At 40.0% G+C, this 13,428-nt stretch overlaps 1 protein-coding gene across 2 annotated transcripts in view; it reads left to right on the top strand.

Annotated features, from left to right (window-relative positions):
- Positions 1-13,428, top strand: part of LOC138316345 (uncharacterized) — a 203,023-nt gene that overhangs the window by 33,771 nt on the left and 155,824 nt on the right. The window lies entirely within an intron of this gene.

A 13,428-nucleotide genomic window follows, 5' to 3' on the forward strand; every position in this document is an offset into this window, starting at 1 on the left:
TAATGTAGTTATAGTCCCCAAAGAAATAACTTATATAATCGGAATGAAACAGACTGCTTAAAAACATGCACCAGAATACACAATTTGCTTCAAATTTTCAGACATATTTAAAATTTTAAAATTGGACTTGAAAGTTGATTTCCTTATGTTGATGATATGATCATAAGACATGTACATTGCCTCTAGCTGTGAATACTTGTGTGGTACATTCAGTACTAACCAGTGCACCTGAATTCACATCATTATTAGGCTTTAAGTGGAGTTATTTGTGGTTGCCAAGGTCCCAAACATAACTATTGACGAGGGAACAAAAACACTTGACTCTGACGTATTTACACCACAGAAATGCATGCAAAAATTGCCTCATAAATTGCTTCCATGTGGCAAGCTGACAAAATGTTGTTAAATGTATTTACACAATTTCTGTCTGCATGTTAAATCAAGGAGGACTCATTTTATCCAGCACACATATTTTTTGAGGCGTCACTTAATATTAAGTGTATAGCAATGTAACTGATCTATGAATTTCTCACTTTCTCTTCAACGTTTCTTAATCATGTGATGGCAGGTTTAAGTCACCCAACCTTTAACGACACCAAAATGGCCCCAAGTGCTTGTGAGAAGAGTCAATTCTGTAACTGCCATCTGCCATTGTGGAGGGCTATTGCATTGATTTAAGAGCCAATGTGACTGTGATTATTTACAAAGCTTCCCAATGACAGTGATCAGGCAACTGTGGGTCTTCATTTAGAGATGTGGGTCAGACACAAAGAGTATCAACACAAGTCATACAACAGAGAAACGTTATCATGGAATATTGATGCATTACGTTATAAGTCTTCTTTAGAGTCTCAGACATCCATGTAACAGCTCAGAAGGAAATGTAATAAGCTGTTCTTTACTGCTTTGAAAAGTGTACTCCTAGATAATAAACAAAGTAAGAGTAATATACCAATATTCATAAGGTAACAATCAATAATTTTAATTTGTTGCTGAAATTTACACTTTGATCTCGTTTTAATTTATCAGAAATTGTAGTAGTTGATAGTCCAAGGTTAACAGGAACTCCAATGAAAGTTTAATACCAATTTTATCATATTTGATAATAATTATTTAAAGCTTACAATATTGACATTAAGAATGAATTTTTAATGAAATGGACTTTGGCTTTAAAGCTAAAATGATGTTTGCGTCTCAGTGGAGCATATACAGGTACTATGGGCCTCTTAATAAAACTGTTAAACCGCTAATTGTGTGTTAATTAGTACATTCTAAATTGTTTGCCACTAATAATATTAAATTAAAAAGATGGGTTTAATATACCTCGACTTTATTAACGCTATATAAATGTTACTTGGTTAAATTGACTAGCTCCCTACTTTTTGTCAAAACCCTCACTCAGCTGTGTGTTAGTCTTTCGAACTAATGCACCCTGGAAGCTATCACACACCCAGACACGGCTATTTCCGTTTAACCAATCAGATTCGAGTTGGGCGGGACTTGTTTCAAATCATGCCATCAGTTGCTAGGTGACATAACAAGTGGACGGAGCTAGTTTCCAATCACCAATCACGCCATCTCCGTTGATGTAATCAAACGACGTTAGTATCGATCAGAAACTGTTACCGAACACGTCATCATGTTTATCTTGTAAGTGTGAGGTTTGGGAAAATGTAATGGGGTCAGAGGACAATACCTTTATATGTACATATATGTACAGTTGTTATGTACATTTTTAGGCTACCTATAAGTGGTTTACTTCTGGGAATTTACATAAATTTAGTATTATGCCTAGTGGTATTACATGTTGAAATATTGAGAAATCAAATTATAACCTACAGTTTGAATAGAAGCAAAATAAAACGGACATTGAATCACAGTTATCATCTTGGAATAATTTACATGTTTGAAGCTAAGATTATGTAGATCTATTACAATGTAACTTGAAATTCTCTTTATCTCTAATAACCATGGCCATATGCTACAGGAATATATCGTATGACAGAAATATTTTTTTAGTGTAATCATAGTATGTATCAGTATATTAAAACAATTAATTTAAGTATGGGGTTAAGTGATATAGCAAGTTTCTGGTTTCCCTCAAACTTGCCAATATCCCTCGGCTCCCTCTTGGGAAATAGACAAGTCTCGGGAAACCAGTAATTTGCTATATCCCTCAAGCCCATACTTTAACTGTATAATAATATGTGACAAATGAAAAACTAATGATCTAGCCTTTGCACTTGATGAATTAGCAAAGAATTATCAGATCTATGTAGACCATTTGCCAGATTTTACAGGTTTTTGCCTTGGTGTATTCATGGTACAGATATATCCTAAGCTGTGTGGATATGACTCCTTTTTGCAGTCTGTCCATCGTATGTCTATGATACATGTAAAACAATCTTCGCTGTAGTTGTAATTATTGTGGTCTCGGCCATCACCTCACGGACGTACATCACCTCACGGTAGCCATATAACTGAAGATATTACGGAAGTTGTCCTTCGGTACAACCATATGGCAATCTAACTTACCTGTCTCTGAGACAACAATATTTTAACCTTCCGTATTGTCATGCCTGTATACAGCAGGTGTGGCAGTGTCTTTTGGTGGTAGTTCAAGCTTTTAACTTTGTTTCTATGTTATACTGGAGTTCCCATATGTTAAACTAATTTCATGCAGATCTCTTCATACTTTAAAGTGCATCTTGTAGGAATGCTTTTCATTGTGTTGTGGTCAATGGTCAAGGTCAGGCCTGTTACTTAAAATATTTATTTCTGTTTTATGGTACATGTATCATATGTATTGCTAAATTCCATCCAGTTATACATGGCTTTACTAGAATCAATTTAACTAAATGCATGCGCATAACACCTTCCTGGAGTTCTGGTTATTAGCTCACCTGGCCTGAAGAGCTTTTGCCATGGCGCGGCGTCCGTTGTCCGTCCATCGTCCATCCGTCAACATTTCCTTTAAATCGCTACTTGTCATAAAATACTGCATGGATTTTAACAAAATTTGGTCAGAAACTTCCTTAGGGGAAGGGGATCAGATTTTGCATAAATGGTGACCCTGACCCCCCTGGGGCAGGAGGGGCGGGGCCCAATAGAGGTAATAGAGGTAAATTCTATAAATCGCTACTTGTCCTAGAGTTCTGCATGGATTGCAACCAAATTTGGCCAGAAACTACCTTCGGGGAAGGGATCAGATTTTGCATAAATGGTGACCCTGACCCCCCTGGGGCAGGAGGGGCGGGGCCCAATAGGGGTAATAGAGGTAAATCCTATAAATCGCTACTTGTCCTAGAGTTCTGATGGATTGCAACCAAATTTGGCCAGAAACATCCTTGGGGGAAGGTGAACAGAACTTGTATAAATTTTGACTCTGACCCCCTGGGAGCAAGAGAGGTGGGGCCCAATAGGGGAAATAGAGGTAAATCCTATAAATCGCTACTTGTCCTAGAGTTCTGCATGGATTGCAACCAAATTTGGCCAGAAACTTCCTTAGGGGAAGGGGATCAGATTTTGCATAAATGGTGACCCTTACCCCCTGGGGCAGAAGGGGCGGGGCCCAATAGGGGTAATAGAGGTAAATCCTAAAAATCGCGACTTGTCTTAGAGTTCTGCATGGATTGCAACCAAATTTGGCCAGAAACATCCTTGGGGGAAGGGGAACAGAACTTGTATAAATTTTGACTCTGACCCCTGGGAGCAGGAGGGGTTGGGCCCAATGGGGGAAATAAAGGTAAATCCTATAAATCGCTACTTGTCCGAGAGTTCTGCATGGATTGTAACCAAATTTGGTCAGAAACTTCCTTAGGGGAAGGGATCAGATTTTGCATAAATGGTGACCCTGACCCCCCTGGAGCAGAAGGGGCGGGGCCCAATAGGGGTAATAGAGGGAAATCCTATAAATCGCTACTTGTCCTAGAGTTCTGCATGGATTACAACCAAATTTGGCCAGAAACTTTCTTAGGGGAAGGGGATCAGATTTTGCATAAATGGTGACCCTGACCCCCCTGGGGCAGAAGGGCGGGGCCCAATAGGGGTAATAGAGGTAAATCCTATAAATCGCTACTTGTCCTAGAGTTCTGCATGGATTGCAACCAAATTTGGCCAGAAACTTCCTTAGGGGAAGGGGATCAGATTTTGCATAAATGGTGACCCTGACCCCCCTGTGGCAGGAGGGGCGGGGCCCAATAGGGGTAATAGAGGTAAATCCTATAAATCGCTACTTGTCCTAGAGTTCTGCATGGATTGCAACCAAATTTGGCCAGAAACATCCTTTGGGGAAGGTGAACAGAACTTGTATAAATTTTGACTCTGACCCCCTGGGGGCAGGAGGGGCGGGGCCCAATAGGGGTAATAGAAGTAAATCCTATAAATCGCTACTTGTCCTAGAGTTCTGCATGGATTGCAACCAAATTTGGCCAGAAACTTCCTTAGGGGAAGGGGATCAGATTTTGCATAATTGGTGACCCTGACCCCCCTGGGGCAGGAGGGGCGGGGCCCAATAGGGGTAATAGAGGTAAATCCTATAAATCGCTACTTGTCCTAGAGTTCTGCATGTATTGCAACCAAATTTGGCCAGAAACCCTAGGGGATGGGGATCAGTTTGTGCATGAATAGTGACCCTGGACCCCCTGAGGCAGGAGGGGCGGGGCCCAATAGGGGTAATAGAGGTATATCCTATAAATCGCTACTTGTCTTAGAGTTCTGCATGGATTGTAACCAAATTTGGCCAGAAACATCCTTGGGGTTAACAGAATTGGTATAAATTTTGGCTTTGACCCCCTGGAGCAGAAAGAGTGGGGCCCAATAGGGGTAATAGAGGTAAATATTCAAATTCCTTCAGAAAAGAAACAATGAACTTGTACTCAGAACATTACTTGGCATTACAAACCAGGTGAGCGATACAGGCCCCCTGGGCCTCTTGTCATTTGCATTGTGTGGTTATCGAAATATGTTTTTGCCATGAGCAACATAGGATGGTGACCAGTGTACGTGGCCAGTCAGGATTCATTGTTAGATTTTGTGGGATAATTCCTGTGTTGACTATCCTAGGATTATACAAACTGGAGGAGATGGTAAAACGATGGGATGATTCCTTTGTTGACTATCCTGGGATTATACAAACTCCAGGAGATGGTGACAAAGGTGGGATAATTCCTGTGTTGACTATCCTAGGATTATACAAACTGGAGGAGATGATGACAACGATGGGATGATTCCTTTGTTGACTATCCTGGGATAATACAAACTCCAGGAGATGGTGACAACGGTGGGATAATTCCTGTGTTGACTATCCTAGGATTATACAAACTCCAGGAGATGGTGACAACGGTGGGATAATTCCTGTGTTGACTATCCAAGGATTATACAAACTCCAGGAGATGGTGATAACAGTGGGATAATTGCTATGTTGACTATCCTAGGATTATACAAATTCCAGGAGATGGTGATAACGGTGGGATAAGTCCTGTGTTGACTATCCTAGGATTATACAAACTCCAGGAGATGGTGACAATGGTGGGGTAATTCCTATGTTTACTATCGTAGGATTATACAAACCCCAGGAGACGGTGACAACGGTGGGATAATTCCTGTGTTGACTATCCAAGGATTATACAAACTGGAGGAGATGGTGACAACAGTGGGATAATTCCTATATTGACTATCCAAGGATTATACAAACTCCAGGAGATGGTGATAACGGTGGGATAATTCCTGTGTTGACTATTCTAGGATTATACAAACTGGAGGAGATGGTGACAACGGTGGGATAATTCCTATGTTGACTTTTCTAGGATTATACAATTTGGAGGAGATGGTGACAACGGTGGGATAAGTCCTGTGTTGACTATCCTAGGAATATACATACTCCAGGAGATGGTGACAACGGTGGGATAATTCCTATGTTGACTTTTCTAGGATTATACAATTTGGAGGAGATGGTGACAACGGTGGGATAATTCCTATGTTGACTATCCTAGGAATATACATACTCCAGGAGATGGTGACAACGGTGGGATAATTCCTGTGTTGACTATCCTAGGATTATACAAACTCCAGGAGATGGTGATAACGGTGGGATAATTGCTATGTTGACTATTCTAGGATTATACAAATTCCAGGAGATGGTGATAACGGTGGGATAATTCCTGTGTTGACTATCCTAGGATTATACAAACTCCAGGAGAAGGTGGTAACGGTGGGATAAGTGCTGTGTTGACTATCCTAGGATTATACAAACTCCAGGAGATGGTGACAACAGTGGGATAATTCCTATATTGACTGTCCTAGGATTATACAAACTGGAGGAGATGGTGACAACGGTGGGATAATTCCTATGTTGACTATTCTAGGAATATACAAACTCCAGGAGATGGTGACAACGGTGGGATGATTCCTGTGTTGACTATCCTAGGATTATACAAACTCCAGGAGATGATGACAACGGTGGGATAAGTCCTGTGTTGACTATCCTAGGATTATACAAACTCCAGGAGATGATGACAACGGTGGGATAAATCCTGTGTTGACTATCCAAGGAATATACAAACTCCAGGAGATGGTGACAACGGTGGGATAATTCCTATGTTGACTATTCTAGGATTATACAAATTCCAGGAGATGGTGACAACGGTGGGATGATTCCTGTGTTGACTATCCTAGGACTATTCAAACCCTGTGAGATAAATCTTTTCTTGGTGGAAATTTAGAAGGGATATTTTGCATAACTCTTTTTATGCTTTGATCCATTATTGTTTATATGTCTTTTCTAGATGAATGACATTGGTATTCATTCAAAGTCATGGAGGTCATATTCATTAAAGTATTACCATCAGACCATTTATCAGTGAAGTACTTGGTGATCCTTACTCTTCAGGTTCTTCTGGTTCTGTGATATTTGACTTTCTGTACCAATCAAATGCAATACCTTATTATTTTACTAGCATATCTATTCTAGTTATGTTATTATGTGAGTTGTTCATAGTCCTGTTATTGTGTGAGTATTTGTCCCTTCTCACTCCCTGTGTACACATTTGTTTCTCTAGGGAACTGTCTATATACCATCAACACCCTAGCAATCCATAACATGCTGGGATGCATTTTGTGATTGTTTCACATAAACTGCAGGTGTGTCCTTCAGGCCAGCAATTCAAAACACTGAAAAAGCTACTCCTGCGAGTCTAACATAGCTTCTCTGTCGACTTGTATGAAAAGAATTTCTTTTGATTGCTCCCGATCGATGAATTATAATTACTATCTGTAGCAGTGACACATAGAGTTACTTTTGTTTGTTCATGACTGACTCTGTAAAAGTTGCACTGGACAGTTTTTTAGTAGCATGGCATATGAAAGGCTTTACCTTTCAGACAAATTTTGTGTTGGATGTGGAAATGCAAATAGAATTGTTAGCATGCATTTTCACATCTTTTGATTTTTTTTCGGATATTATAGGGCGAATTGAAGCTCCATTTCATCCTTCCATGGGGCATCAAAAGCAGTCATGCACCATCGGTCATACATGCTATGGCTGTCATTATGCCTGCTGCTGCTGTAGCTATCGGTGTGATCTCTGAAACTGTGGTTATGGAAAATCACTGGAGCATAACATGATGAACCTTGGGTATTCACTGAAGCTGCTGAGGAGCACACACAACCTGTTGTTCAAACATCATTGATAACAATATGTCCACCTGCTGTGTCAGAGCAATGCCTATCATAAAGCACTCTTTCGTGTTAGTCGGAACTTAAATTACTATATTTTGGTTTATTGAGCAACATTGAAACTGATATGTCATCATCAGTTGTCCTGAGGCTGATCTGTCATCACTGGTCCTGAGACTGATCTGTCATCATCACTGGTCCTGAGACTGATGTGTCATCATCACTGGTCCTGAGACTGATCTGTCATCATCACTGGTCCTGAGACTGATCTGTCATCATCACAGGTCCTGAGACTGATCTGTCATCATCACTGGTCCTGAGACTGATCTGTCATCATCACAGGTCCTGAGACTGATCTGTCATCATCACTGGTCCTGAGACTGATGTGTCATCATCACTGGTCCTGAGACTGATCTGTCATCATCACTGGTCCTTGTCATCATCACAGGTCCTGAGACTGATCTGTCATCATCACTGGTCCTGAGACTGATGTGTCATCATCACTGGTCCTGAGACTGATCTGTCATCATCACTGGTCCTGAGACTGATGTGTCATCATCACTGGTCCTGAGACTGATCTGTCATCATCACTGGTCCTGAGACTGATCTGTCATCATCACTGGTCCTGAGACTGATGTGTCATCATCACTGGTCCTGAGACTGATGTGTCATCATCACTGGTCCTGAGACTGATGTGTCATCATCACAGGTCCTGAGATTGATCTGTCATCATCACTGGTCCTGAGACTGATCTGTCATCATCACTGGCCCTGAGACTGACGTGTCATTATCACTGGTCCTGAGACTGATCTGTCATCATCACTGGCCCTGAGACTGACGTGTCATCATCACTGGTCCTGAGACTGATGTGTCATCATCACTGGTCCTGAGACTGATGTGTCATCATCACTGATCCTGAGACTGATGTGTCATCATCACTGGTCCTGAGACTGATGTGTCATCATCACTGGTCCTGAGACTGATGTGTCATCATCACTGGTCCTGAGACTGATGTGTCATCATCACTGGTCCTGAGACTGATGTGTAATCATCACTGGTCCTGAGACTGATCTGTCATCACTTATCCAGAGGCTGAGTTTTCCTGAAGCTTGGCATTATACTTTGTACATTTGTATTTGACATAGTGCCAACTCATTCATAGATTGTGTTCTAAGCGTCTTTGTGTGGTATCTGTGTATATAGACATGGTTTGTAGTGTATTTACTGGTATTCAGACTTAATTCTGACACATTCCTTCACAGAAATGGAAATAAACACACTGCTAATCTTTACCAAAATACCAGCTGTAGAATCAGTACGCAGAGATGGGAAAGATCTGATTATGTTCAATGGTGAATGTTTTCAATAAATGTCACAAATAGTAAGATGTAAAAATTGTCTCTCATCTTAGAGTCACAAATGTTTAGGATAAGACAGAAAACTACCTTGTGTAACATCTATGTTACTTAGGACACCAGAGGTGTGTTCAAGATGGCAAGTGCTAGCTCGTGCGACAAGAATGGCAGCGGTGCTCGGGCACACACTTGCTATGGCAGTCTCTTGTGCACTTATTTTGGCACTTTTATCAGAATAAATATTATTTAGAAAAATCCCTAAACCAGGCTTCATTATGACCGTTCAGAAGCGAGCACCCGCTAACGCTGGCCATCCTGAACACACCTCAGGGTCAGGGTGAGCTACCATGGTGTGACTGTACATGTACATCATTAGGTGCATCATGAGAATATCACATATTATTTAGTTGTATTTAAATTAAATGTCACAACTACACACTTTTTTTGCATTTTATAAAATAACCTGTACTTTTAAATATTGGTGATTGTATATTTCATTTTCAATGAAAAAAGGATGAAAACAACTTTCTTCAAGATGGAAAGACAAATATAAAAAATGTTGAAAATAAGAGTACACAGCATTCTGAACCATTTAATATCTTGGTGATGAATTTGTGTGGGAAAAAAACCTTGACAGCAATGTAGTATTTAAGCAATCAATGTAACAACTAACACATTCCATAATTCTCAAGGCCTCCTACATCAAACGAAGCTTTCATCACTTAAAGTGACAAGTCTCGGATTTTGTGAAGAGCTTGACTTTTTTTATTTCGAAATCATGTATTTTTTGTCTAAAAGTACAAGCTGTGTGTAATTAGCGAAAGTTCGAAACTGCTACCAGCCTAACTGGCAAGTTGTGTGTGATTAGCGAATGTTTGAAACTGCTACCAGCCTAACTGGTTAGTAACAATTGTACACAATGATATTATATTGTGGTCTCAACACTGCTACCAGCTTAACTGGTTAGTAACAATCGTATACAATGGTATTATATTGTGATCTCAACACTGCTACCAGCCTAACTGGTTAGTAACAATTGTATACAATGATATTATATGGTGATCTCAACACTGCTACCAGCCTAACTGGTTAGTAACAATCGTATACAATGATATTATATGGTGATCTCAACACTGCTACCAGCCTAACTGGTTAGTAACAATTGTACACAATGATATTATATGGTGATCTCAACACTGCTACCAGCCTAAATGGTTAGTAACAATTGTATACAATGATATTATATGGTGGTCTTAACACTGCTACCAGCCTAACTGGTTAGTAACAATTGTATACAATGATATTATATTGTGGTCTCAATACTGCTACCAGCCTAACTGGTTAGTAACAATTGTATACAGTGATATTATATGGTGATCTCAACACTGCTACCAGCCTTATAGGTTAGTAACAATTGTATACAATGATATTATATGGTGATCTCAACACTGCTACCAGCCTAACTGGTTAGTAACAATTGTACACAATGATATTATATGGTGGTCTCAACACTGCTACCAGCCTAACTGGTTAGTAACAATTGTATACAATGATATTATATGGTGATCTCAACACTGCTACCAGCCTAACTGGTTAGTAACAATTGTACACAATGATATTATATGGTGATCTCAACACTGCTACCAGCCTAACTGGTTAGTAACAATTGTACACAATGATATTATATGGTGATCTCAACACTGCTACCAGCCTAACTGGTTAGTAACAATTGTATACAATGATATTATATGGTGATCTCAACACTGCTACCAGCCTAACTGGTTAGTAACAATTGTACACAATGATATATTATATGGTGGTCTCAACACTGCTACCAGCCTAACTGGTTAGTAACAATCGTATACAATGATATTATATGGTGATCTCAACACTGCTACCAGCCTGACATGTTAGTAACAATTGTATACAATGATATTATATGGTGGTCTCAACACTGCTACCAGCCTAACTGGTTAGTAACAATTGTATACAATGATATTATATGGTGGTCTCAACACTGCTGTTGGATATTATATAGGACTTAAACATTTGGATCTGTTGAAAGCTTGCTCCCCTTAGATATATGTACCTTGGTCATTTTTCAGCTCATTTTATGAATTATAATCAAATACAAAACAGAAAAAGTAAAGAGTCTCTAGATAGAGCACACTCTGTATTATAGCTTCCAAGGGATTCTACTACAGGCAGATTGGGAGGTAACATTTGATGGGCTATTAACCATCCAGTCATATATCAGCCTGGCCTACAGGATGTTATCGTGGTAGCGCTTGGAAAGATATAAAACAGTGATAAGTCTCATACTAAAACACTTATCACTACTCCTCATACAAAACTTAATAGCATTGTGGGCAAAAAAGGCCAAGGTAATAGATTTCTCTGTTCATTGAAATCGTTAATCTCATCTTGAAATCTCCAATAAACAATTCAAATAAGATAGAAGTTTTCTGAGCTCAAGTCACGGTCGCTGAACCCATCTTCATTTTTATGGTTTCGTTTTATGAGCATCTCAAATAAAAATCTCATCTCATTTAATTCTTTTCTGCAAACTCATGATGAGCAGACAACATCTTGATTTTTATGAATATTAGAGATTAATGAATCTAAAAACGAAATGATGTTTTCCACAGATATTGTTGTATTGAATTAAAAAGATTCAATGTAATTATTTGATTATTTGTTTTTCTTAGCCTAGGTAACCGTTATACTACTTAGATAGTTATGTAACATTAATTTGCAATACTTAATGATATCAGATCATACCTGGAGTAATGATGAATAATATACTTTTTAGATACGCCATACATAAGTAATGATATCAGATCATACCTGGAGTAATGATGAATAATACACTTTTTAGATACGCCACACATAAGTGAATGATAAGTCCTATTAGCAATACTCATTATCTCCGACTAAAAATCAAATTACTCCTGAAAACGAAAATGTCAGTTACATTTTTTGTGCTTTATGTTGACTCTTTTGAAGATTAAAGATAAGTAACAAAACACACACAAATATCCCTCCATCTTCCAGTTCCCACTTCCTTATCTCCTATTTCTTCTCTTTCATATTTTCTCCCATTATCCAAATCCTTCTGCTGCTCCTTTTTTTCTCCTGTTCCTTCTTTCTGCTGTGTCTGCTCTTCCCTGCCCTTTCAGCTTCTTTTTTCACATCTTCTCTAGCTTTTTTTCCTTTTTTTTTATTCCTCTGCCACTGTTCTTCCCCTTGCATTGGTAACTGCTCTTCATCCTTTCTCCAGTTCCTCTTCATCCTTTTTCCAGTTCCTCTTCATCCTTTCTCCAGTTCCTCTTCATCCTTTCTCCTGTTCCTCATCATCCTTTCTCCTGTTCCTCTTCATCCTTTCTCCAGCTCCCGTTCATCTTTTCTCCTGTTCCTCTTCATCCTTTCTCCTGCTCCTCTTCATCCTTCCTCCAGCTCCTCTTCATCCTTTCTCCAGCTCCCGTTCATCTTTTCTCCTGTTCCTCTTCATCCTTTCTCCTGATCCTCTTCATCCTTTCTCTTGTTCCTCTTCATCCTTTCTCCTGTTCCTCTTCATCCTTTCTCCAGCTCCTGTTCATCCTTTCTCCAGCTCCTGTTCATCCTTTCTCCAGCTCCTCTTCATCCTTTCTCCTGTTCATCCTTTCTCCAGCTCTTGTCCATCCTTTCTCCAGCTCCTCTTCATCCTTTCTCCTGTTCATCCTTTCTCCAGCTCCTCCTCATCCTTTCTCCAGCTCCTGTCCATCCTTTCTCCAGCTCCTCTTCATCCTTTCTCCAACTCCTGTCCATCCTTTCTCCAGATCCTCTTCATCCTTTCTCCTGATCCTGTTCATCCTTTCTCCAGCTCCTCTTCATCCTTTCTCCAGCTTCTGTCCATCCTTTCTCCAGCTCCTCTTCATCCTTTCTCCAACTCCTGTTCATCCTTTCTCCAGCTCCTGTTCATCCTTTCTCCAGCTCCTCTTCATCCTTTCTCCTGTTCATCCTTTCTCCAGCTCTTGTCCATCCTTTCTCCAGCTCCTCTTCATCCTTTCTCCTGTTCATCCTTTCTCCAGCTCCTCTTCATCCTTCCTCCAGCTCCTCTTCATCCTTTTTTCAGCTCCCATTCATCTTTTCTCCATCTCCTCATCATCCTTTCTCCTGTTCCTCTTCATCCTGTCTCCTGTTCCTCTTCATCCTTTCTCCAGCTCCTCTTCATCCTTTCTCCTGATCCTCTTCATCCTTTCTCCAGCTCCTCCTCATCCTTTCTCCAGCTCCTGTCCATCCTTTCTCCAGCTCCTCTTCATCCTTTCTCCAACTCCTGTCCATCCTTTCTCCAGATCCTCTTCATCCTTTCTCCTGATCCTGTTCATCCTTTCTCCAGCTCCTCTTCATCCTTTCTCCA

Source organism: Argopecten irradians, chromosome 2 (assembly GCF_041381155.1).
Source record: "Argopecten irradians isolate NY chromosome 2, Ai_NY, whole genome shotgun sequence".
NCBI lineage: Eukaryota > Metazoa > Mollusca > Bivalvia > Pectinida > Pectinidae > Argopecten > Argopecten irradians.